This window comes from Schistocerca serialis, chromosome 2 (assembly GCF_023864345.2).
Source record: "Schistocerca serialis cubense isolate TAMUIC-IGC-003099 chromosome 2, iqSchSeri2.2, whole genome shotgun sequence".
Classification (NCBI taxonomy): Eukaryota; Metazoa; Arthropoda; class Insecta; order Orthoptera; family Acrididae; genus Schistocerca; species Schistocerca serialis.
The window spans coordinates 955,656,608-955,681,851 of record NC_064639.1 but is presented as its reverse complement, the minus strand read 5'-3'; the positions used below and the strand labels follow the sequence as shown (position 1 = coordinate 955,681,851).

Sequence of the window (25,244 nt, the reverse complement as noted above, 5' to 3'; positions counted from 1 at the left end):
CAAAGGTACACTCTCAGATATTTCTTCCGCTGGTTAAGGAGGTTGTTTGATACTAGTAGACTTCATTTGGCCAGGAATGCCCTCTTTGCCTATGTTAGTCTGCCTTTTAAGTCCTCTTTGTCTCTTTCATCATTTGATATTTTTCTTCCAAGGTGGTGAAACTCCTTCAGTTGATCTTTTTTCGTTTATTTACTAACTTCAGGGTGTGGTCGTTAGTCTACTAATTTTATTCAGCAAAAAATGGTTCAAATGGCTCTAAGCACTATGGAACTTAACATTTGAGGTCATCAGTCCCTTAGACTTACAACTGCTTAAATCTAAATAACCTAAGGACATCACACACATCCATGCCCGAGGCAGGATTCGAACCTGCGACCGTAGCAGCCTCGTGGTTCTGGACTGAAGCGCCTAGAACCGCTCGATCACAGCGGCCGGCTTTATTCAGCATGTGTTGCAGTTCTTCCTCATTTTCAATGAGGATGGCAATCTCAGTCATTGATATCCCTACACCTCGAAATTTCATACCACTCATGAAGCTTTCCTTTATTCCCGGCATTGCTTGTTCGACTCATACTTCGAACACTATCTCCCATATCCTTCCTAATCACAGAACTTCGTTCTTCGTCTGCCATTCTTACTTTTTCCTTTTTGCTTGTTGTACATATTGCATATTACTTCTCTGTCTCTATAGCTTAACCTATTTTCTTCGGCTTTTCGTACATCGTGTACCACTTTACATGTCAAACGCTTTTTCTACGTCGACAATTCGCTGAGGCTTTACCTTTTCTAAAGCCTAATAGTCATGTAACAGATCCTCAATTTTCTTTTCTATTCTCGTGATTTTGATACACTTCAATCATTTATCTTCCCTGACAAACTTCGGGGTCATGTTTTCCGAAAGTTTGACTATTTGTCTCCAGACTCATGGATTTTACAAATCAATTTGAACAGCCATTTGGTGGCTAATTCCCTCAATGGCTTTAGAAACTCCGAAGGAATATTATCTATGCCTTCCGCCTTATTTGGTCGCAAGCCTTCAAAAACTCTGTTAAAGTCTTAATATCCGGTCCCTATGTCGTCCATATCGACATGTCTTTTTCGTCACAGTTTCTCGCCCTCGTAGAGGCCTTCAGTGTACCCTTTCCACCCATCTGCGCTCTTTTCTGCACTTAACAGTGGAATTTCTATTGCAATCAAAATGTTGACGAGTTCTTTTTTTATTCCACCGAAAATTGCTTTGACGTTTCTATATGCTGAATCAATCCTTCCAACGGCCATTACCATTTAACTATTTCGCATTTTTACTGCAGCCATTTCGCCTTCGCTTCCTCGCAGTTCCTATTTATTTAAGTGACGTATATCGCTTTACCCCTTAACTTCTCCTGAACATTTTTGGACTTCCTTCTTTCTCCGATGAAGTGAAGTATTATTTCCGTTACAAAACTAAGAGCAACAATAGAACTGAAATTAGGATATCAATAGCGAAAGAGACATTTTGTAAGAAAAAGAGGGTTTTCTCGATCAGTATGGACAGAGATATGAAGAAAAGACTAATAAAATGTTTTGTGTAGTGTATCCACCTACAGGGGTATTGAAACATGGACATTAAGATAGAAAGAGGGGCTGTTGAGATGCGGATAGGAGGAGGACTGAAAGTAAAAGTTAGATGGATAGAGTGAAAAGTGAAGAGGTATTGAGTAAAGTGGGAGATCAAAGACAATTACTGAATGTACGCAATAAAAAGAAGCAAAATTGACATGCAGTAAGAAAAAAGGGGAAGCTTATAAGAAAAGTCGTAGAGCGATATGTGGAAGGGAAGCAGAGGAAAAGAGAAAGAAATTTTAGGGTCTGGCTGGCACGCTGGACGGTAACAGCAACATTAATGGATGGCAGAAAATGGAAACTCAAATGACTTGCTAACATAGCAGTAAACTCTTGATGATAACCCGAGATTTTCAATGCAATTATTTTCTTTGTCTATATTTATCTGTACAATTTCCGTGATTGCTGTTTTTACATAGGTCTGTTCCTCTCCACCTGAAACGACTATTGTGGTATTCACTATCGCAGTATCTTCAGGATTAGAGCCGGCAGCTGTGACCGAGCGATTCTAGGCGCTTCAGTCCGGAACCGCGCTGCTGCTACGGTCGCAGGTTCGAATCCTGTCGCGGGCATGGTTGTGTGTAATGTCCTTAGGTTAGTTAGGTTTAAGTATTTTTCAGTCTTAGATAACTTCAGACGGACATCATCATTCCTCAGTGCTCCAGTACCCCTCATGTTTCTACAGTGACTCTTCCGGACGATTCTCTAAAAAACTGCAGTCTCCTCATCACAGCTAAATTGTGATCTACTGGAGGCTAGGGCATGCAGCAACATTATTGGTTTGCAGAAAATGGAAACTCAAATGACTCGCTAACATAGCAGTAAACTCTTGATGATAACCCAAGATTTTCATTGCGGTTATCTTCTTTGTCTATATTTATCTGTACAATTTCCGTGAACTGCTCTTGGGTACGCCTTATACTCGTAACCCAATAGCCCCCGTCTGACCATGATGTAATCCAGCTGGAATTTTCGAGTATCTCCGGGTCTTTTCCAAGTACACCTCTCCCTCTTGTGATTTTTAAACTCTATATTCGCTATTACTACCTGAAATTTATCGCAGAACTCATTCAGTCTTGCACCTCTCTCATTCCTTCTACCAAGTCCACACTCTTCTGCAATTCTATCTTCTCTTCCTTCCCCTACTAGAATGTTCCAGTCTCCCATGGTTAATACATATCTCTTCCATTACATGTTGGATTGAGAATCACGAGGCAAAATCGCCGTGAGCCAATCATGCCATCAACGCACCAGGTGCCTGTTCAAGGTACCTGTTTGGTAAAACACTATGCCCTTCTGCGCAACCGCCTGCTGCACATCCTGGTATACAGGAATGGTCGACCATTCAAGGTCTTTTTTAGGGGATCGATGACATGATAATCGCTTGGGGAGAGATCGGGGCTGCTCGATTGTATCCCACTTGAGTTGGCGTAACTTCTGTGTGACTCCAAGGTCGACTGGCGCCCGCTGTCGAATCGGGAACAGCACGGAGCCTGCCGCACCATCCCAAGACGGCGTTTTTCGACATATGTGTTGCCCCATGCATGTTATTTTTCTCTGGTGAATGTCTCCCGTTTATTTTCCTTCGGCAGCCAAGGAAAGACTAACAGCACGTTGGGCCCGTTTGGATACATTTCGTAACAAGGTTGCAGTAGGCTGCGTTTCGGCGTTTACTGCGCGCACGCCAGAAAGACACGAATACCACACTAAACTCGTGCCCACATATCGGTGCTTATATAACCGTACCGGAGTTGCGCATCGTTGCGTATACGCTGCAGCGAAGCCCTCAAAGCGAAATTTTTGATCGTCACTTATACTAGTAGGAAACAAGTACTAGCGGATAGAGGAGAGTAGCAGACGTAATGAGAATGAACAGGTGTGTGGGGAATGTAGCAAGCCAAAAGCATATATAAGATTCAAGAACGTTCCGTACCATAATTAAAGAGATAAGAAAAGAACAAGATGTTGACGTGACAGAAGATGTGACGCAGACATTGGGAAAACATGATATAACAACAAGAACGTATGTCGCTGACCATGGTGCATTAAAACGTGTAAAGCAGACCTTTACCTCTCACGGGATGTCGCATCGATGATGATGATGGTCACAGGCTTGATATATAAGTAAATTTTCTTTGATTTTAGTTTTCTGTCGATCCCATGTGTTTTGAAGCGGATCCTATGTAATGAACTTTGGCCTACATTTTTAAGGAAGTGTAATAACAGCAACACTTTTACACAACTTACTTTTGGGTGCATCATGATTACTGTGTTCAGTCTGTTGAAATAAATGGGTCACAGACTTCTGGCGTTGGTTCTCATACTCTAAATGCCTAACTCAGATCATTTTTTCGTGTACTACGCACATCCTTCATAGCGTATTTTGGAATGCCAGCAGATTCAGATAAGAGAGCTGTGCAAATATTTACCGTGACACAGGGTGCTGACTTGAGATATAGGCCAGCATTCATTTTGTAAAGTTACTTGCCACATAAACCTCCTCAAGCACAGTCTGCGACTGTCTGCTGATGATGCAGCGATATATGGGAAGATACAATATGACTCTACTATTTGATGGATTGTGGAGTACGTAGACTTTTTTTAAAAAACCCTTCTACAGCACCACATTTCCAACACTTCGATTCTCCAGACATACATGCTCACAAATTTGTTCCTCAGATTACGGCCTAGGTTTGGCACTACAAGCGGCAGTCAAATGAAAATGAAATAGACGGAAAAAATTGGCCTGGTGCGGGTACGACCCGCGCTCTTACGGCTCCGTACAAACGTAATTATGTATACAGACAGCTCATCCATCCTGGGAACAGGGAATCTCGACTATTTTTGCCTGTTACCGACATTGATACTGGGAAGATATTGTCCCTGGGAATACCAAGACTCTCGACAATGTTGTAGCTTTAACTTCGGTAATGATGGAAGTTGAGGAAATGAAATAAATTTTTGTCATGGCCAGGGCTTCAACCCTGATCTCTTTGTTCACTGCCTGTTACCGACATTGATACTGGGAAGATATTGTCCCTGGGAATCCCAAGACTCTCGAGAATGTTGTAACTTTAACTTCGGTAATGATGGAAGTTGAGGAAATGAAATAAATTTTTGTCATGGCCAGGGCTTCAACCCTGATCTCTTTGTTCACTGCCTGTTACCGACATTGATACTGGGAAGATATTGTCCCTGGGAATCCCAAGACTCTCGAGAATGTTGTAACTTTAACTTCGGTAATGATGGAAGTTGAGGAAATGAAATAAATTTTTGTCATGGCCAGGGCTTCAACCCTGATCTCTTTGTTCACTGCCTGTTACCGACATTGATACTGGGAAGATATTGTCCCTGGGAATCCCAAGACTCTCGAGAATGTTGTAACTTTAACTTCGGTAATGATGGAAGTTGAGGAAATGAAATAAATTTTTGTCATGGCCAGGGCTTCAACCCTGATCTCTTTGTTCACTGCCTGTTACCGACATTGATACTGGGAAGATATTGTCCCTGGGAATCCCAAGACTCTCGAGAATGTTGTAACTTTAACTTCGGTAATGATGGAAGTTGAGGAAATGAAATAAATTTTTGTCATGGCCAGGGCTTCAACCCTGATCTCTTTGTTCACTGCCTGTTACCGACATTGATACTGGGAAGATATTGTCCCTGGGAATCCCAAGACTCTCGAGAATGTTGTAACTTTAACTTCGGTAATGATGGAAGTTGAGGAAATGAAATAAATTTTTGTCATGGCCAGGGCTTCAACCCTGATCTCTTTGTTCACTGCCTGTTACCGACATTGATACTGGGAAGATATTGTCCCTGGGAATCCCAAGACTCTCGAGAATGTTGTAACTTTAACTTCGGTAATGATGGAAGTTGAGGAAATGAAATAAATTTTTGTCATGGCCAGGGCTTCAACCCTGATCTCTTTGTTCACTGCCTGTTACCGACATTGATACTGGGAAGATATTGTCCCTGGGAATCCCAAGACTCTCGAGAATGTTGTAACTTTAACTTCGGTAATGATGGAAGTTGAGGAAATGAAATAAATTTTTGTCATGGCCAGGGCTTCAACCCTGATCTCTTTGTTCACTGCCTGTTACCGACATTGATACTGGGAAGATATTGTCCCTGGGAATCCCAAGACTCTCGAGAATGTTGTAACTTTAACTTCGGTAATGATGGAAGTTGAGGAAATGAAATAAATTTTTGTCATGGCCAGGGCTTCAACCCTGATCTCTTTGTTCACTGCCTGTTACCGACATTGATACTGGGAAGATATTGTCCCTGGGAATCCCAAGACTCTCGAGAATGTTGTAACTTTAACTTCGGTAATGATGGAAGTTGAGGAAATGAAATAAATTTTTGTCATGGCCAGGGCTTCAACCCTGATCTCTTTGTTCACTGCCTGTTACCGACATTGATACTGGGAAGATATTGTCCCTGGGAATCCCAAGACTCTCGAGAATGTTGTAACTTTAACTTCGGTAATGATGGAAGTTGAGGAAATGAAATAAATTTTTGTCATGGCCAGGGCTTCAACCCTGATCTCTTTGTTCACTGCCTGTTACCGACATTGATACTGGGAAGATATTGTCCCTGGGAATCCCAAGACTCTCGAGAATGTTGTAACTTTAACTTCGGTAATGATGGAAGTTGAGGAAATGAAATAAATTTTTGTCATGGCCAGGGCTTCAACCCTGATCTCTTTGTTCACTGCCTGTTACCGACATTGATACTGGGAAGATATTGTCCCTGGGAATCCCAAGACTCTCGAGAATGTTGTAACTTTAACTTCGGTAATGATGGAAGTTGAGGAAATGAAATAAATTTTTGTCATGGCCAGGGCTTCAACCCTGATCTCTTTGTTCACTGCCTGTTACCGACATTGATACTGGGAAGATATTGTCCCTGGGAATCCCAAGACTCTCGAGAATGTTGTAACTTTAACTTCGGTAATGATGGAAGTTGAGGAAATGAAATAAATTTTTGTCATGGCCAGGGCTTCAACCCTGATCTCTTTGTTCACTGCCTGTTACCGACATTGATACTGGGAAGATATTGTCCCTGGGAATCCCAAGACTCTCGAGAATGTTGTAACTTTAACTTCGGTAATGATGGAAGTTGAGGAAATGAAATAAATTTTTGTCATGGCCAGGGCTTCAACCCTGATCTCTTTGTTCACTGCCTGTTACCGACATTGATACTGGGAAGATATTGTCCCTGGGAATCCCAAGACTCTCGAGAATGTTGTAACTTTAACTTCGGTAATGATGGAAGTTGAGGAAATGAAATAAATTTTTGTCATGGCCAGGGCTTCAACCCTGATCTCTTTGTTCACTGCCTGTTACCGACATTGATACTGGGAAGATATTGTCCCTGGGAATCCCAAGACTCTCGAGAATGTTGTAACTTTAACTTCGGTAATGATGGAAGTTGAGGAAATGAAATAAATTTTTGTCATGGCCAGGGCTTCAACCCTGATCTCTTTGTTCACTGCCTGTTACCGACATTGATACTGGGAAGATATTGTCCCTGGGAATCCCAAGACTCTCGAGAATGTTGTAACTTTAACTTCGGTAATGATGGAAGTTGAGGAAATGAAATAAATTTTTGTCATGGCCAGGGCTTCAACCCTGATCTCTTTGTTCACTGCCTGTTACCGACATTGATACTGGGAAGATATTGTCCCTGGGAATCCCAAGACTCTCGAGAATGTTGTAACTTTAACTTCGGTAATGATGGAAGTTGAGGAAATGAAATAAATTTTTGTCATGGCCAGGGCTTCAACCCTGATCTCTTTGTTCACTGCCTGTTACCGACATTGATACTGGGAAGATATTGTCCCTGGGAATCCCAAGACTCTCGAGAATGTTGTAACTTTAACTTCGGTAATGATGGAAGTTGAGGAAATGAAATAAATTTTTGTCATGGCCAGGGCTTCAACCCTGATCTCTTTGTTCACTGCCTGTTACCGACATTGATACTGGGAAGATATTGTCCCTGGGAATCCCAAGACTCTCGAGAATGTTGTAACTTTAACTTCGGTAATGATGGAAGTTGAGGAAATGAAATAAATTTTTGTCATGGCCAGGGCTTCAACCCTGATCTCTTTGTTCACTGCCTGTTACCGACATTGATACTGGGAAGATATTGTCCCTGGGAATCCCAAGACTCTCGAGAATGTTGTAACTTTAACTTCGGTAATGATGGAAGTTGAGGAAATGAAATAAATTTTTGTCATGGCCAGGGCTTCAACCCTGATCTCTTTGTTCACTGCCTGTTACCGACATTGATACTGGGAAGATATTGTCCCTGGGAATCCCAAGACTCTCGAGAATGTTGTAACTTTAACTTCGGTAATGATGGAAGTTGAGGAAATGAAATAAATTTTTGTCATGGCCAGGGCTTCAACCCTGATCTCTTTGTTCACTGCCTGTTACCGACATTGATACTGGGAAGATATTGTCCCTGGGAATCCCAAGACTCTCGAGAATGTTGTAACTTTAACTTCGGTAATGATGGAAGTTGAGGAAATGAAATAAATTTTTGTCATGGCCAGGGCTTCAACCCTGATCTCTTTGTTCACTGCCTGTTACCGACATTGATACTGGGAAGATATTGTCCCTGGGAATCCCAAGACTCTCGAGAATGTTGTAACTTTAACTTCGGTAATGATGGAAGTTGAGGAAATGAAATAAATTTTTGTCATGGCCAGGGCTTCAACCCTGATCTCTTTGTTCACTGCCTGTTACCGACATTGATACTGGGAAGATATTGTCCCTGGGAATCCCAAGACTCTCGAGAATGTTGTAACTTTAACTTCGGTAATGATGGAAGTTGAGGAAATGAAATAAATTTTTGTCATGGCCAGGGCTTCAACCCTGATCTCTTTGTTCACTGCCTGTTACCGACATTGATACTGGGAAGATATTGTCCCTGGGAATCCCAAGACTCTCGAGAATGTTGTAACTTTAACTTCGGTAATGATGGAAGTTGAGGAAATGAAATAAATTTTTGTCATGGCCAGGGCTTCAACCCTGATCTCTTTGTTCACTGCCTGTTACCGACATTGATACTGGGAAGATATTGTCCCTGGGAATCCCAAGACTCTCGAGAATGTTGTAACTTTAACTTCGGTAATGATGGAAGTTGAGGAAATGAAATAAATTTTTGTCATGGCCAGGGCTTCAACCCTGATCTCTTTGTTCACTGCCTGTTACCGACATTGATACTGGGAAGATATTGTCCCTGGGAATCCCAAGACTCTCGAGAATGTTGTAACTTTAACTTCGGTAATGATGGAAGTTGAGGAAATGAAATAAATTTTTGTCATGGCCAGGGCTTCAACCCTGATCTCTTTGTTCACTGCCTGTTACCGACATTGATACTGGGAAGATATTGTCCCTGGGAATCCCAAGACTCTCGAGAATGTTGTAACTTTAACTTCGGTAATGATGGAAGTTGAGGAAATGAAATAAATTTTTGTCATGGCCAGGGCTTCAACCCTGATCTCTTTGTTCACTGCCTGTTACCGACATTGATACTGGGAAGATATTGTCCCTGGGAATCCCAAGACTCTCGAGAATGTTGTAACTTTAACTTCGGTAATGATGGAAGTTGAGGAAATGAAATAAATTTTTGTCATGGCCAGGGCTTCAACCCTGATCTCTTTGTTCACTGCCTGTTACCGACATTGATACTGGGAAGATATTGTCCCTGGGAATCCCAAGACTCTCGAGAATGTTGTAACTTTAACTTCGGTAATGATGGAAGTTGAGGAAATGAAATAAATTTTTGTCATGGCCAGGGCTTCAACCCTGATCTCTTTGTTCACTGCCTGTTACCGACATTGATACTGGGAAGATATTGTCCCTGGGAATCCCAAGACTCTCGAGAATGTTGTAACTTTAACTTCGGTAATGATGGAAGTTGAGGAAATGAAATAAATTTTTGTCATGGCCAGGGCTTCAACCCTGATCTCTTTGTTCACTGCCTGTTACCGACATTGATACTGGGAAGATATTGTCCCTGGGAATCCCAAGACTCTCGAGAATGTTGTAACTTTAACTTCGGTAATGATGGAAGTTGAGGAAATGAAATAAATTTTTGTCATGGCCAGGGCTTCAACCCTGATCTCTTTGTTCACTGCCTGTTACCGACATTGATACTGGGAAGATATTGTCCCTGGGAATCCCAAGACTCTCGAGAATGTTGTAACTTTAACTTCGGTAATGATGGAAGTTGAGGAAATGAAATAAATTTTTGTCATGGCCAGGGCTTCAACCCTGATCTCTTTGTTCACTGCCTGTTACCGACATTGATACTGGGAAGATATTGTCCCTGGGAATCCCAAGACTCTCGAGAATGTTGTAACTTTAACTTCGGTAATGATGGAAGTTGAGGAAATGAAATAAATTTTTGTCATGGCCAGGGCTTCAACCCTGATCTCTTTGTTCACTGCCTGTTACCGACATTGATACTGGGAAGATATTGTCCCTGGGAATCCCAAGACTCTCGAGAATGTTGTAACTTTAACTTCGGTAATGATGGAAGTTGAGGAAATGAAATAAATTTTTGTCATGGCCAGGGCTTCAACCCTGATCTCTTTGTTCACTGCCTGTTACCGACATTGATACTGGGAAGATATTGTCCCTGGGAATCCCAAGACTCTCGAGAATGTTGTAACTTTAACTTCGGTAATGATGGAAGTTGAGGAAATGAAATAAATTTTTGTCATGGCCAGGGCTTCAACCCTGATCTCTTTGTTCACTGCCTGTTACCGACATTGATACTGGGAAGATATTGTCCCTGGGAATCCCAAGACTCTCGAGAATGTTGTAACTTTAACTTCGGTAATGATGGAAGTTGAGGAAATGAAATAAATTTTTGTCATGGCCAGGGCTTCAACCCTGATCTCTTTGTTCACTGCCTGTTACCGACATTGATACTGGGAAGATATTGTCCCTGGGAATCCCAAGACTCTCGAGAATGTTGTAACTTTAACTTCGGTAATGATGGAAGTTGAGGAAATGAAATAAATTTTTGTCATGGCCAGGGCTTCAACCCTGATCTCTTTGTTCACTGCCTGTTACCGACATTGATACTGGGAAGATATTGTCCCTGGGAATCCCAAGACTCTCGAGAATGTTGTAACTTTAACTTCGGTAATGATGGAAGTTGAGGAAATGAAATAAATTTTTGTCATGGCCAGGGCTTCAACCCTGATCTCTTTGTTCACTGCCTGTTACCGACATTGATACTGGGAAGATATTGTCCCTGGGAATCCCAAGACTCTCGAGAATGTTGTAACTTTAACTTCGGTAATGATGGAAGTTGAGGAAATGAAATAAATTTTTGTCATGGCCAGGGCTTCAACCCTGATCTCTTTGTTCACTGCCTGTTACCGACATTGATACTGGGAAGATATTGTCCCTGGGAATCCCAAGACTCTCGAGAATGTTGTAACTTTAACTTCGGTAATGATGGAAGTTGAGGAAATGAAATAAATTTTTGTCATGGCCAGGGCTTCAACCCTGATCTCTTTGTTCACTGCCTGTTACCGACATTGATACTGGGAAGATATTGTCCCTGGGAATCCCAAGACTCTCGAGAATGTTGTAACTTTAACTTCGGTAATGATGGAAGTTGAGGAAATGAAATAAATTTTTGTCATGGCCAGGGCTTCAACCCTGATCTCTTTGTTCACTGCCTGTTACCGACATTGATACTGGGAAGATATTGTCCCTGGGAATCCCAAGACTCTCGAGAATGTTGTAACTTTAACTTCGGTAATGATGGAAGTTGAGGAAATGAAATAAATTTTTGTCATGGCCAGGGCTTCAACCCTGATCTCTTTGTTCACTGCCTGTTACCGACATTGATACTGGGAAGATATTGTCCCTGGGAATCCCAAGACTCTCGAGAATGTTGTAACTTTAACTTCGGTAATGATGGAAGTTGAGGAAATGAAATAAATTTTTGTCATGGCCAGGGCTTCAACCCTGATCTCTTTGTTCACTGCCTGTTACCGACATTGATACTGGGAAGATATTGTCCCTGGGAATCCCAAGACTCTCGAGAATGTTGTAACTTTAACTTCGGTAATGATGGAAGTTGAGGAAATGAAATAAATTTTTGTCATGGCCAGGGCTTCAACCCTGATCTCTTTGTTCACTGCCTGTTACCGACATTGATACTGGGAAGATATTGTCCCTGGGAATCCCAAGACTCTCGAGAATGTTGTAACTTTAACTTCGGTAATGATGGAAGTTGAGGAAATGAAATAAATTTTTGTCATGGCCAGGGCTTCAACCCTGATCTCTTTGTTCACTAAGCAGGTACACTAGCCATCAGAGCACCACAGCGCTATATCTGACACAGCTGCATGGACTAGTCCAGTGCCCTCCATAGCACAAACTCTAATTCACATCTTCACTTATTATGCCCTTCTCAGACAGTCATACTATTGCTGAGGCTCTCCGGTGTTGGAGTAGCATCCCAGCATTGGATGTAATGGGGACATCCTGCCTGTACCTCAGGTATAGGTGATTATAGATTTTTTATTTTTATTATTCTGGATTTACAATATGAGTACATTTTTCCAGCACCTATTCTAGATTACAGTAAGTCACTAATTATTGTTCTCCACTCTTCTCTATTTGTCCATAAATCTTCAGGAATGTTGTTCTTCCTCATTGCTGACTGAACTCCCTGTATCCATGTATCAGGTGGTCGTCCCCTTTTTCTTCTTCCAATTGGTACCCAGTCGATTATGCATTTTGGTAGCCTTTCCTGTTCCATTCGTCTGATGTGTCCATACCATTTAAGTTGTTTGTGCTCGATGAAATCAATAATTGAATTTTTACATTTCATCTTGTCTCTGATTACTTCATTTCTTATTCTTTCTCGTCTTGATATTCCTGCTGAACGTCTCCAGAAATCCATTTCTGTGGCTAATAATTTTGATTTCAGTTGCCATTTTGTTGTCCACACTTCTGAACCATATGTAATAATGCTCCTAACTATTGTTTTAAAAATCCTTATTTTGTTATCAGTTGTTATGTGTTTGTCCCAGAGAATTCCATTCAATAAAGAGATTGTCGTCTTTCCAGAATTTATTCTTGATCTAATTTCTTTGTCCTGTTTCCCATCATATGTCCTCATAGTCTTGGGCTATAATCAGTTGGTCATCTGCAAATTGTAACGAGTATATTGTTCTATCATTTATTGGAATTCCCATAGCGTGACATTTTTTCTTCCAATTCTGTAAAGTTACTTCTGTATATATTTTATACAATGTAGGTGAGATGCTACATCCTCGACATAATCCTTTTGTGACTTGGAATCCATGTGATAGATATTTACCAATTTTTATTTTTGAAATAGAATTTTTATATAAATTTTGAATTGCTTTAATTATTCTTGGATTTATTCCTATTGATATTAAAGCTTTCCATAAACTGGATAAAGGCACACTATCATAGGCTTTTTCTATATCTATGAATACTAAATGTATAGGTTGTACCCGAACCATTTTTTTTTCAATAATTTGTTGTAGGCAAAAGATATGATCAATTGTTGATCTTCCAGCTCTAAAACCTGTTTGTTCTTCAGCCTCCTTTTCTTTGTATTCTTGTTCTAACAAATATTTAATAATTCTTCCATATAATCTACTGAAGGTATTCGTCACTGTTAATCCCCTATAATTTTTACACTCATCTTTCGCTCCTTTTTTATGTATCACTGAAATATATCCTACTTTCAAATCATTTGGGACATCTTCCCCATTTAAACATCTTTCGAAAAGGTTTCTTAACAATTCCATTAATTTCTTTGTTCCTAATTTTAATAATTCTGCAGGAATACCTCCAATGCCTGTAGCCCTTCCATTCTTTAAAAAAAAATCTTTAAAGAATGATTATAGATTTGATAGAATTAAATTACATACAACTCTGGGATGCTATTCCAATACCCGAGAGCCTCGGCAGTAGTGACGATCAAAGAAGGAGAAAAGAAGCTTTAGATATGAACTGAAGGTTGTGTTAGGGAGGGTAATAGACTAGTCTAGTCCGTGCAGCCTTAGTGTTGTGGCGCTCTTCCGACTAGCGCACCTACCTAGCAAAGTATGGACAGCTGGGTTCAAGTCCCAGTAACAGCAAAAATTTTAATTCATTTCTTGACCTTCCATCATTATCATAGGCAAAGCTGAGACTAAAATGTCTCGAGGAAAATTTAATTCTATCAGATTTTAATTTTAAGTCGGATAATAAGTGACAAAAGAAATATTTTTGTGTTTGTAATTATAGATTAACAATACTCTTATTTCTTTTCCTTTAGTTTTACTGTGAAACTTTGCTTATCGCCAAATTTCATGATTAAAGTCAACGGGAGGACCCCTATTGATTTTGATGTGCGAATCCGCCACTATCAAAATACACGACATAAATAGCCATATCTTTTGACTGTACTGATTTAGAATCTTACATTTATTGTGCCACCAAGGGACTACAGATCTTACTATGTAAATTACAACTTAATATGTCCATCTTTTCCTGACAAAAAGGGTTTTTAACAGTCGTACAGGCAGAAGGACAACAAAGTGGCCCTGTAATCGTTCCTTTTTTTTACCGAGTGAGGCACGGAACCGTAAAAAAGTAAGTAAACTGTTCATTATTTCAAAAGTAATCGTCATAATTGTTAATAAGTTTATTCCACAGTGAGACAAGACGGTCAGTGCCTTCGTGGAAAAAAGTTTGCGCTTGCAGGACCATAATTGTATCCAGGCGAGGACCTCTTCGTTCAAAGCAAATTGACGGCCACGAATGTCCTTCTCCAGGGATCCGAAAGTTTGGAAATCGGATGCGTAGGGATCGGGAATGTACGGAGGATGTGTGAGGGTTTTGCAGCGAAACTTATGCAGCGTTAGTCGAAAAGCATGTGAAGGCCCACATGTTGCCAAGTTTGTTTCCTCCATACATTCATGATCTCTTCCCATGAGATTTCCAAATTTTTGGAGTCTGAAGAAAGGCATTCGTCACCGTCGATTTCCATTGTACAGAGAGGTGTATGCATGGGTACGATTATACTTTTTTTATTGGCTTTGAGAACGTGCCCATATAGACATCACAACACTGGAAACGTTGTATTGCAGATTACACTTTGTATTGACAATTCAAAGTAGGCATTAGTTAAGTCGTACCCTGGTACGAAGTTACACAAGTGTGTAGATTGAGTAGTAGAGGGCGAAAGACTTCATTCTTGTCTTGTACCCTTACTACACGGATTGTCTTATACCCTTACTACAAGGACCACTAGAAGAATAGCCTTTAGCTCCTTCAGTTGCGGAAACAAGAAAATAACACGTGTTGGGTGGACATACTCGAATCGTCTTACTTTTGCTGATAGCATTTTACTCTTTGCTCCCGTGGAGATGAACTGCCAATATTGTTCGGACAATCAATAAAGAGAAGAATAAAACTGGGTTGGATTACATTTGATACACTAAATCTAACTTCGAAAAAAATGTTTCCGATTTGACTGAAAAGGGAAGTTCATGATCAGTTTGAATTTCCAGTTTCGATTTATGCGAAAATCATTCATAAACTGATTGTGACTCAACGAGCAACGGACACATCTGTGTCGGATATTATTAGGAGAGAAACGACAAAAACATACGGATCAGGCAACAGATTGGAACAGAGGGCGCAATGAAAATGAAGAAGACATGGGCCGGACAGGTAGAAACGAGAGTGAAGAGTAGATGGATTACAAAATCGTTGTTGGATTCCAACAGAGAAGAGAAGCGATGACTTATCGGAGGGTGAGTAGATTACATTACAAAACACGTATGTATATTGCTGAATGCAGAACATTGAAAAAGTAGAGGTGACCTTTATCCATTACTGGGTTTCGAACGGCTGAATGCAGAAGATTGAAAAAGTAGAGGTGACCTTTATCCATTACTGGGTGTCGAACGGCTGGGCTGACGATGGAGATACTTGGGTTACATACCTGACAAGTGAAACAAAATGTATCTGTTCTGAGTGTTTTGTCGATTCTATCTGGTCCGAAACCGATCCTGTGGCCTTGTTTTCTTTTTTTTTTCGTAAGGGGAAGTGTAGGGGCAGGCTGTTGGCATCCCTTGTTAATCTCGGAACGTGTAAGTCAAATCATTTTTTCATGAAACGCATACATTTTTCCTTTCACGTTTTGGAACGCCAGTCATAGTCCGATAAGAGAGCTCTGCAAATGTTTGCCTTGATACGGGATGCCCACTTAGATACCGTCTAGCATTCGTTTCGTCAGCTTGCTTTTTACTTCCACCTCCTTCCTAGCAAGTTGGCTAAACACTGAAAACTTGTTTGTTAGTGAGTTTAAGCCCAAATAACTTCCGCGGAGGCGAATATGTCATCAGCTGTAAAAAACGAATACTAAAGTGAGACAATCTGCGTTCGTTAAAATTCTGGTGTAGTGGAGGAGGTAACATCTGTGGAAAGAGCGTTAGGCTACTTTCATACGAACACAACTGGTACGGGAGATTTTATTAAAAATCAGAGTTCTCTGCAGCGCCATCAGACAGTTAGTATCCGAACAGGAATGGCGTGTTTTAGTCCATGAACGTGAAGGTATTCAGAAATCCTGACGGGATACTGACAATGAGAATAATGAAGGACAACCTAACCCATGGTACATGGTGAATCCCACCATCATCTGTGTTGGAAGTGCGCGCGTTGACTGCTCCAATCCACTGCATACCAAACAAGAAATGAGAGAAATACATAGTATATTCTGTGCCAATACATAAGACATAAAGACAGAAAAGGGAGGATTGGGAGAGCGAGGACTGCGAGGGAAAGAGAGAGAAAGTGAGCAAGAGAAGGAAGGGGGAGGGAGGAAGAGAAGGATGGAGAAAGGAGAGAGAGTGGGAGAACAGGGAATATGACGGGAAGGCAGAGAGAAAGAGAGAGCGCGAAAGGGGGGAGGAGGGGAATGGCACAGATAGAGAGGGGGAGGGATATGGTTAAGTCAAGTCGTTTAAATAGCTGGGCGTAATGTTGCGAAGCGATATGAAGTGGAACTAGTATATGAGAACTGTGGTAGGGAAGGCGAATAGTCGACTTCGGATTATTGGGAGAATTTTAGGAAAGAATGGTTCACCTGTAAAGGAGACCTCATACAGGCCCTTGTTGCGACCTATTCTTGAGTATTCTTCGAGTGTTTGGGTTGCGTTCCAGGTCGGACTGAAGGAAGACATCACATCAATTCAGAGGCGGGCTGCTAGATTTGTTGCCAGTGGGTTCGAGCAATAGGTTAAATATTAAAGAGATGCATCGGGAACTCAGATGGGAACCCCTGAAGGGAAGCTGGCGTTCTTCTCGAGAAACACTATTGGGAAAATTAAGAGAACCGGCATTTGAAGCTGACTGCCGAACGGTTCTACTGCCGCCAACATACATTGTGCGTAAGGACCACGAAGATAAGATACGAGAAATTAGGGCTCATAAGGAGGCATACAGACAGTCGTTTTTTCCTCACACTATCTGCAGGTGGAAGAGTAAAGGAAATTAGGAAATGACTAGTAGTAGTAGAGGGTATCCTCCTCATGCACCGTACGGTGTTTTGCGGCGTATCGATGTAGATGTTGATACAGATGTAGAGAGAGAGGGGGGGGGAGGGGGGAGGGAAGGGAGAGTGCTAAGGGGGGAGAGAGAGGGAGAAGGAATGAGGGAGAGGGGGAGGGAGAGGGAGAGGGAGAGGGAAGGAGGCAGTTGGGGGGGGGGGGGGGGAGAGAGAGAGGGAGAGCTAGAGATACAAAATCCACAGATAGGAAGACAGAGCTCATGAAACAGAGGAATAACTCCTAGAAACAGACTTACCTCGCGTCAAGGGCGTCAGCTATAAGGCTCTTTTTTTTATGCGGAGGCGGATCGAAACCAATTTTCTGCAGTGGACGCAGGATCCCGTGTTTAGCAGGAGCCACAAAAGTTGCCGTGAGCGGTCTCAGTACTGCAGGCGTTTAGGAGACGTTTCTGAGTGTGATCCCTCAAAATACAGGAAACAGGAAGGCCTCTTAGCTAGCACCCACACAGCAGAATACGAACGCTTCATTTAAGTGGGATAGCACAACAGGTCTATTGCGAAAGGAGTACCATCGTGAGTGTCGGTAGCCGATAAAAGTCCAGGTAATTCCGAGTACTTGCGGGGCATCAGCGGACGTCCACAAACAAAATAGGAATGGCATCTGCAGTCCTGACAGCGTCAAGCGAGAAGACAACTACAGGCTCCCGACGTCCCAGCACGGCAGGGCACGAGCGGACGTGTAGCATTGACCTCGTCGCACATAGCGGCGACCGTCTAGGCAAACTGCACAGGCAGAACTGGCGCCGCATTCCTCGACTATCAGCAGGAAAACACACGGCGCTCAAAAGCCTGTCGCCGATTCTCGGTGGGCTACCATTTATCAGTAAGTTTTGAAATCCCCTCCCTCCAAGACCAACCGGAGACATTTTACGACCAGTTAAAGTTAAAGCATTAATATTGGTAGTTTTATGTCACCGGTAGAAACCCATTACGAGGAAGTACCTACATCTACATCTACGTGACTACTTCGCAATTCACACTTAAGTGCTGGCAGACGATTCATAGAACCGCTTTCAGACTACTTCCCTAACGTTCCACCCTCGAACAGAACGTGGTAAAAATGAACATCAAAATCTTCCTGTTAGAGCCTTGATTTCTCTTATGACGGTGCTCATTTCTGCCTATGCAGCACCTAAATCTTTCTGTCAGAGCCGTCATTTCCTTTATGACGCGGTTATTTCTCCCTATATACTTCGGAGTCAGCAAAATATCTTTGTATTCTGAGGAGAAAGACGGTGATGGAATTTTCGAGAGACGATCTTGCCACAGTGAAAACGCCTTTGTTTCAATGACTGCCCCTCTAAGTCGCTTATCGTGTTCGTGACACATCCTCCCCTATTACAATACAAAACGAAAGATCCGTACCCACAGACCGGAAAGTTGCACAGGTCACACCAATATTCAACGAAGGCGATAGGAGTAATCCACTAAATTACAGGCCCATATCATTAACGTCGATATGCAGCAGGATTTTGCAACATGTATTGTGTTCGAACACTAAAAAATACGTCGAAGAGAACGATGTATAGACACACAGCCAGCACAGATTTATAAAACATCGCTCTTGCGAAACACAACTAGCTTTTTACTCACACGAAGTGTTCATTGGTGTTGTCAAATGATTCCAAATTGATTCCGTAATTCCAGATATCCAGAAGGCTTTTGATGCTGCACGTTAAAAGCGGCTTGTAATAGATTGTGTGCGTATGGAATATCGCCTCAGTTAAGCGACTGGATTCGTGATTTCCTGTCAGAGAGGTCGCAGTTCCTCGTAAGTGACGGAAAGTCATCCATTAAAACAGAAGTGATTTCTGGCGTTCCACAAGGTAGTTTTATAGGCCCTCTGTTGTTCCTTATATACGTAAACGATGTTGGAGACGATCTGAGCAGCCCTCTTAGGTTGTTTGCAGATGACGCTACCGTTTATTGTCTAGTAAAGCCATCAGAAAATCAAAACAAATAGCACAAAGATTTAGAAAAGATATCTGTATTGTGTGAAAATTGGCAATTGACCCTAAATAATGAAAAGCGTGAGGTCATCCACATGAGTGCTAAGAGCAATCTGTTAAACTTCAGTTACACGATAAATTAATCAAATCTAAAGGCCGTAAATTCAACTAAATACCTAGGAATTACAATTACGAACAACTTACACTGGAAAAAACATATTGTTAACGTTGTGGGGAAGGCGAACCAAACACTGCTATTTATTGGCAGAATATTTAGAAGAAGCAACAAATCTACTAAGGAGACTGACTGCAGTACGCTTGTCCGTCCTCTTTTGGAGTACTGCTGCGTGGAGTGGGATCCTTACCAGATAGGATTTGACGGAGTACATCGAAAAAGTTCAAAGAAGAGTAGCACGGATTGTATTATCGAGGAATAGGACAGAGAGAGTCACGGATACGTACAGAACGAGGGGTGGACGTCATTAAAACAAAGGCATTTCTAGTTGCGGCAGAATCTTCTCTTGAAATTTTAGTCACCAACTTTCTCCTCCGAATGTGACAATAGTTTGTTGACGACGGCCTATATAGGAAGAAACGATCATCATAACAAAATAAGGGAAATCTGAGCTCGCACGGAAAAATATAGGTGTTCGTTCCTTAGCGCGCTATTCGACAGTGGAATAACAGAGAATTATTGTGAAGGTGTTTCGATGAACCTACTGCCAGGCACTTAAGTGTGATTTGCAGAGTATCCACGTAGATATAGATGTAGGTGAAAAGATCTGCCCTCCTTTTGAGCCTTTTCAATGTCCTCCGTCAATCCTATCTGGTAAGGATCCCATACTGCACAGCAGTACCTTAGAAGAGGACGGACAAGCGTATTATAGACATTCTCTTTAGTAGATTTGTTGCATCTTCCAAGTGTTCTCCAAATAGAATGCAGTCTTAGAATGCAGTCTTTGATTCGCTCTCTCTCGAATTTGTGTTCGTTCCGGTTTAAGTTGTTCGTGATTGTTATTCCTAAGTATTTAGTAGAACTGACTGCCTTTATGCCTTTATATTTGTATTATACATCGCGTCATCTAAATTTAACGCGTCCTTTTTAGTACTCAAGCGGAAGGCCACATGCTTTCTACTGTTAATGGTCAATTGCCACTTTTTGTGCTTTAAAGATATCATGTTTAAGTCGTTTTGCAATTCGTATTGAATTTCTGACGAGTTTAATTGACGGTAAATGACAGCATCATATGACAGAGCGGCTCACATCGTCTCCTAAATTGTTTAAATTGGTTAAGAACAGTAGAGAACCTATAAGACTTCCTTGGGGAACCCCAGAAACCAGTTCTGTTTCACTCGATAAGTTTCAGTCAACCAGTAGGAAATGTGACCTTTCTGACAGGAGGTCACGAATCCAGGAGCGCAACTGTGGCGATGACCCATAGGCAAGCAATTTGATTAGAGGTCGATTGTGAGGAGCGGTGTCAAAACAGTTCTGGAAACCTAGAAAAATAGAATCAACTTTAGATCTCCTGTCAATAGCACCCTTTTCTTCGTCTGAATAAACAGTCAATTATCTTTCACACGAAATATATTTTTTGAATCCGTGCTGGGCACGTTGCAATAGCCTCCAGCAAAGTCCCTGAGGAAAATCGGTTAATCTTGGCCGAAACGTGGTAAGAGAGTGAGAAGATAAGGGCTTAAATACGGAGGCAGATCAATAACCTAATCGATGAATCAAACCCATCGAGAGTAATATAAGTAGCTAATCAAGAAGACAAGTTTGCATGAAAATGGATGTAAGGCAGCATTGCAGATAATCATATCCGTTGTTCAGCTTGTGCGTCGAAGGACCGTTGAAGGAATATGTGAATGACCTTCCACTTAACATCCATCAAGCAGATTTAGCACTTTTTGCAAACAATTAGAGAGAAACAAACGGAATAAATTGTTAATGAAGTTTTTGAAAGAATTATTTAGTGGTTGCCCGAAGAGTAGCCTTTTCCTTAGTTCTGAGAAATCACAGTATATTCAGTTCTGTACAAAAAATAGAGCCATACCAACAGCTGAAGTAGCAAGCGAATAACAATCAGCAAACAGAGTAAATTCTTCTAAATTTTTGGGTGTACATACTGTTGGAAACTCAAACTGGAAGAAACATTACTTAGCCACTCAAACAGCTAAATTCAGGTGTTTTTGTTCTTTGCATAATTGCTAGACTTGGCAACAAAAGAATCAGTCTCCTAAAACCTGTTTTGCACCATTCTACTCAATAATGTCCTATGACCTAATTTTCGATGCAGCTTATCACTTCGAAATACAATATGATTGCACGAAAGTGGATAGTAAGAGTACAATATATATATATATATATATATATATATATATATATATATATATATATATATATATGTGTGTGTGTGTGTGTGTGTGTATATATATATTTGCTTTTTGTACTACAGTAAATACCAAACCGCTCTTGTCCATAAACAGCGTGCTCTGCGTTTATCAAACATATGTCACAATAGCTGCGGACTATGAAACCACGGTTTGTGGAAAAACTGCACCCAGAAACATACAAAATTATAATTCTTAGAGGATAAATATTTGTGAGCGAAGAACTTTTTACGTTCCCCTTAACTTACCTGCAGAATACATGTACAGTGATGCAGAGCTAGCGATTGTAATAAAATGGTTAAGAAGAACGAAGCTCAATTTTAAAGTGAAAGGCATTAAATGTGATTTCAGCATCACATTATCAGAAGAAAGTGCTGCCAGTATTCAGTTGATTTAACCTACAATAAATGTAAACTGTTTAAGACGATGCTTTCATTTGGAAACACAAATTTAAAACCAGAATTTGTAATAAACATTTGTGTGTGATATCGAAAAGATTGTTAGGCGATTATGAGCGACTAATGGATTTTTTCACGATGTAGAAGTCCTGATAGAGATTAACAAAATTATAATTCTAAGAACAAAATCTTGTGGACTGTTGTGCAGAAGATGGTACATCGGGACATCTAATGTGACTTACTGCTTTAAGATTTATGTCCAGTGACACGATGTGTTCATGCATAGACGACTGCCTGCAGATATTTCGCCAACAAATAGCATGGCCATAACTAGACACAGAATTTCAACGAGACATTTTAAATTGCAGTTGTTTCAAAGAAATGGCCACTACAAGAGACGTGAGACATTTAAGTATAAAAATAATTGTCAATAAATAACAAAATCAGAGACTTATTTTAACTATTTAGCTTGAAATATCATTATCGAATATGACTGAAAGATTTCCAGGTTTTAGATTATATGGAGAAAGAAAAATCGATATGTGAAGCAATTCTCGTAAAGCAGAATAATAATTCCTTATCTTAACAAATGTGTCTCCAGTCTTTAAAATAATGGCTTCCAATAATATATACAGAGCAAAGCAAGTGACAAGAGAGTCACATATGTAAACAGTCATACTTAGTAAATTAATCAAACAATGGTTCTGCTCTGATAAGAGTGAGAAGTAATGATGCTGGAAAAATAACTTATCATTTAAGACCCAATAAATAGAATGCACCTTAATCAAAGAAGCTGGAACGGATACATTTTGGACTTGAGTAATTACAGGCTAGTTCTCAAAATAAAATATAGAAAAGTAATAGGTTAAAGAAATAGGAGCAGACTAAGAAAGGATAGGTACTGTACCACGGTATAGTTGCTACTTGGAGTGTAGATGACGATAATCTGGTCCTAATAAGAAACCAGAAACCCAAAAAAGGAGGTACATTCAAGTATAGCGTATTCACATCTCATTAACCTGGAATGCAAGCTAGGACTGGACAAGTGTAAAGTATGTAACGGTTTTAACTTTAGAATTTTACAAAAACTACCTAAATTAGGGGTTTGAAACACGCTCCTCTCAGATCCACACCCAGTGCTGCCTAAGACCCGTCAGGAGTACAGAAAGCAATAGGCAACGATTGCATACTATTGCTTATTGAGAGAAGTAGATACCAGAGACTGGCAGACCGCCATAGCAATACTGCAGTTGGTTAAGTGGCGACCGTGCCAGGACTCGCTTCGTACCTGCGCCGCTGGTGGCTGGTGGCTGGCTGCAGCTCTGGGGTGCACTGAGACTCAGCCACAAGGTTGCCTCCTGGCGAGGAAGTCGCTTTCCGCCGCCGCCTACAAGTTTCCCGTTCCGTTTCCTCCGTGCCTTGTCGACACTTTGCTCCGGATGAGGACGTGACTTCCCTTTCTCCTCTTATCCGCTCCTCCTCTTGCTGACTAGCATTCTTGTTACACAGTGATTACCACTGGCAGAGAAATATCTGGTTTGCACAGGCCGTGACGACTGTTAATAAAGTGGACAGACAGCACACTGGTCTCTGTGTGTTCCTCATCATCCGCTACTGAACATCCACCATTACCCGATAATGGGAATCTACAGTGGTTACCAATTTTCCTGATGCTATTACCCCTGAGTGAAGTCAGATAATAGCTAGTACCTACCCCGTCTTTCCCCTACCATCATTAACATTAGAGTGCAACTTTAGAAGGAAACATAACTTCGTTTGAAAACTTCATTTTCAATTGATGAGAGATAGATGGTATTAGACTTTTTAAAATTTTTACTAAACCACAAACTAACGAGGCAGTTGGTGCTGCAAATTTTTAAAAACATTTTTTAGAATGTTGAAGCAATTCTAAGTACATCGCAAGGGCAACCAATAGTTTCTTCTCCGATAAAAGGGTAGACACTTGTTACAGATCTTGCTTCCTCTCTGCCCCTCCTCTCCCTAGCGATACTTATTTAAAAAACTCCCTGCTCCCTCATTTAAAATCAAATTTTATTCGCTGTCAGATATTTTATTTCTCAATGGTGAATTTTTTTCTTGGTGTGCCATATCTCCCTATTAACTAAAATTAATGATTGAAACTTCATTTTCAAGATTTCATTCACTACTAATGACGAAAAATACACAAATACAGTTACATTTTTCGTTAAAAAACTTTATTTTGAAAACATTTTTATGAAAACATTGTAGACGATGCCATCTCCTGACAATCTGTTTAACAAACATGGACAAAAAGTGTTACAGTTGTCCAGATTATTGACCCAAGCGCAGTCTATCACGAGAGTTCAGTCATACACGTCGATGTAAGGAATTTAGAAGGCGCCATCTATTGATAATCTGATTTTACTGTTGTGTCTAAGTTGTTCACATTTCTTGAGCAAGCGTTGTGTACTGTGAGAAAATGAAAGAGAATAATGTCCAATAAAAGTAGCCTTTGCTCTGACTCTTAATAGAGCACAAAGTCAGAGTGATATTCATGTGTGTACTAAATACACATACCACCAAAGAAGTTTTATAAAATTAAGAAATTTTAAAATATAAAATTAAGCTGTCAAAGACAATATTGGTTTTTTATATATTTCACAGTTAAACATACTGTACAGAATAATATGGATTCTTACAGTGAGACTAATATTTGTGACTGCTATTCAAAATATGGTACCTTTTACTCATGAATACTTGCATTTACTTATTCACCCATTACCATGTTACCTATCAGTGACTAATCAGGATAGAATGCGAATTATTTGCACGCATCGGCTCGTACGAACTTATTATTTGTAAATCACACGGTTGCTTGACACTTTAGTTCTGAGTTTCAGCAGCTGGAAGACTTCAGCCTGCCAACAGTTTGCATCTAACCACTGCTAATAATAATAATAATAATAATAATAATAATAATGTGCACAACAGGACGTATTGCAGTGACATGAGTAACGCAATAATATTTATGGAACTACCTACAATTTGGAGAACGCATTGTCGTGAGTTATTTAAGCATATGTGGTGTATATGTCACAGTTTTACTGTCATAGATGCATGATACAAAGTACAAAGAATGTGAGCAAGGTATTGTTCACACTTTCGTTCCATAATCTCTAACCTCCACAACAGTGTTCCACGCACCATTTATGTGAAAAAAGTGTAATTATTGGTAACTTATTTAACCAGTGTTACAGTGTAACGAAATAACGATAAT

General features: G+C 40.7%; 1 protein-coding gene across 5 annotated transcripts in view; it reads right to left on the bottom strand.

Moving 5' to 3' along the window:
• The window catches only part of LOC126458335 (uncharacterized), a 214,863-nt gene that overhangs the window by 137,929 nt on the left and 51,690 nt on the right, over positions 1-25,244 (bottom strand). Inside the window, exon 1 of one of the 5 annotated variants that reach the window (XM_050095296.1) lies at positions 23,274-23,340. The exons of 3 other annotated variants lie outside the window; for them this stretch is intronic. The gene's annotated coding sequence lies outside the window, so the exon portion shown is untranslated. Of the gene's footprint in view, positions 1-23,201; positions 23,251-23,273; positions 23,341-25,244 lie in introns of those variants that run through there. One more of the 5 variants, XM_050095298.1, reaches the window with a different exon arrangement.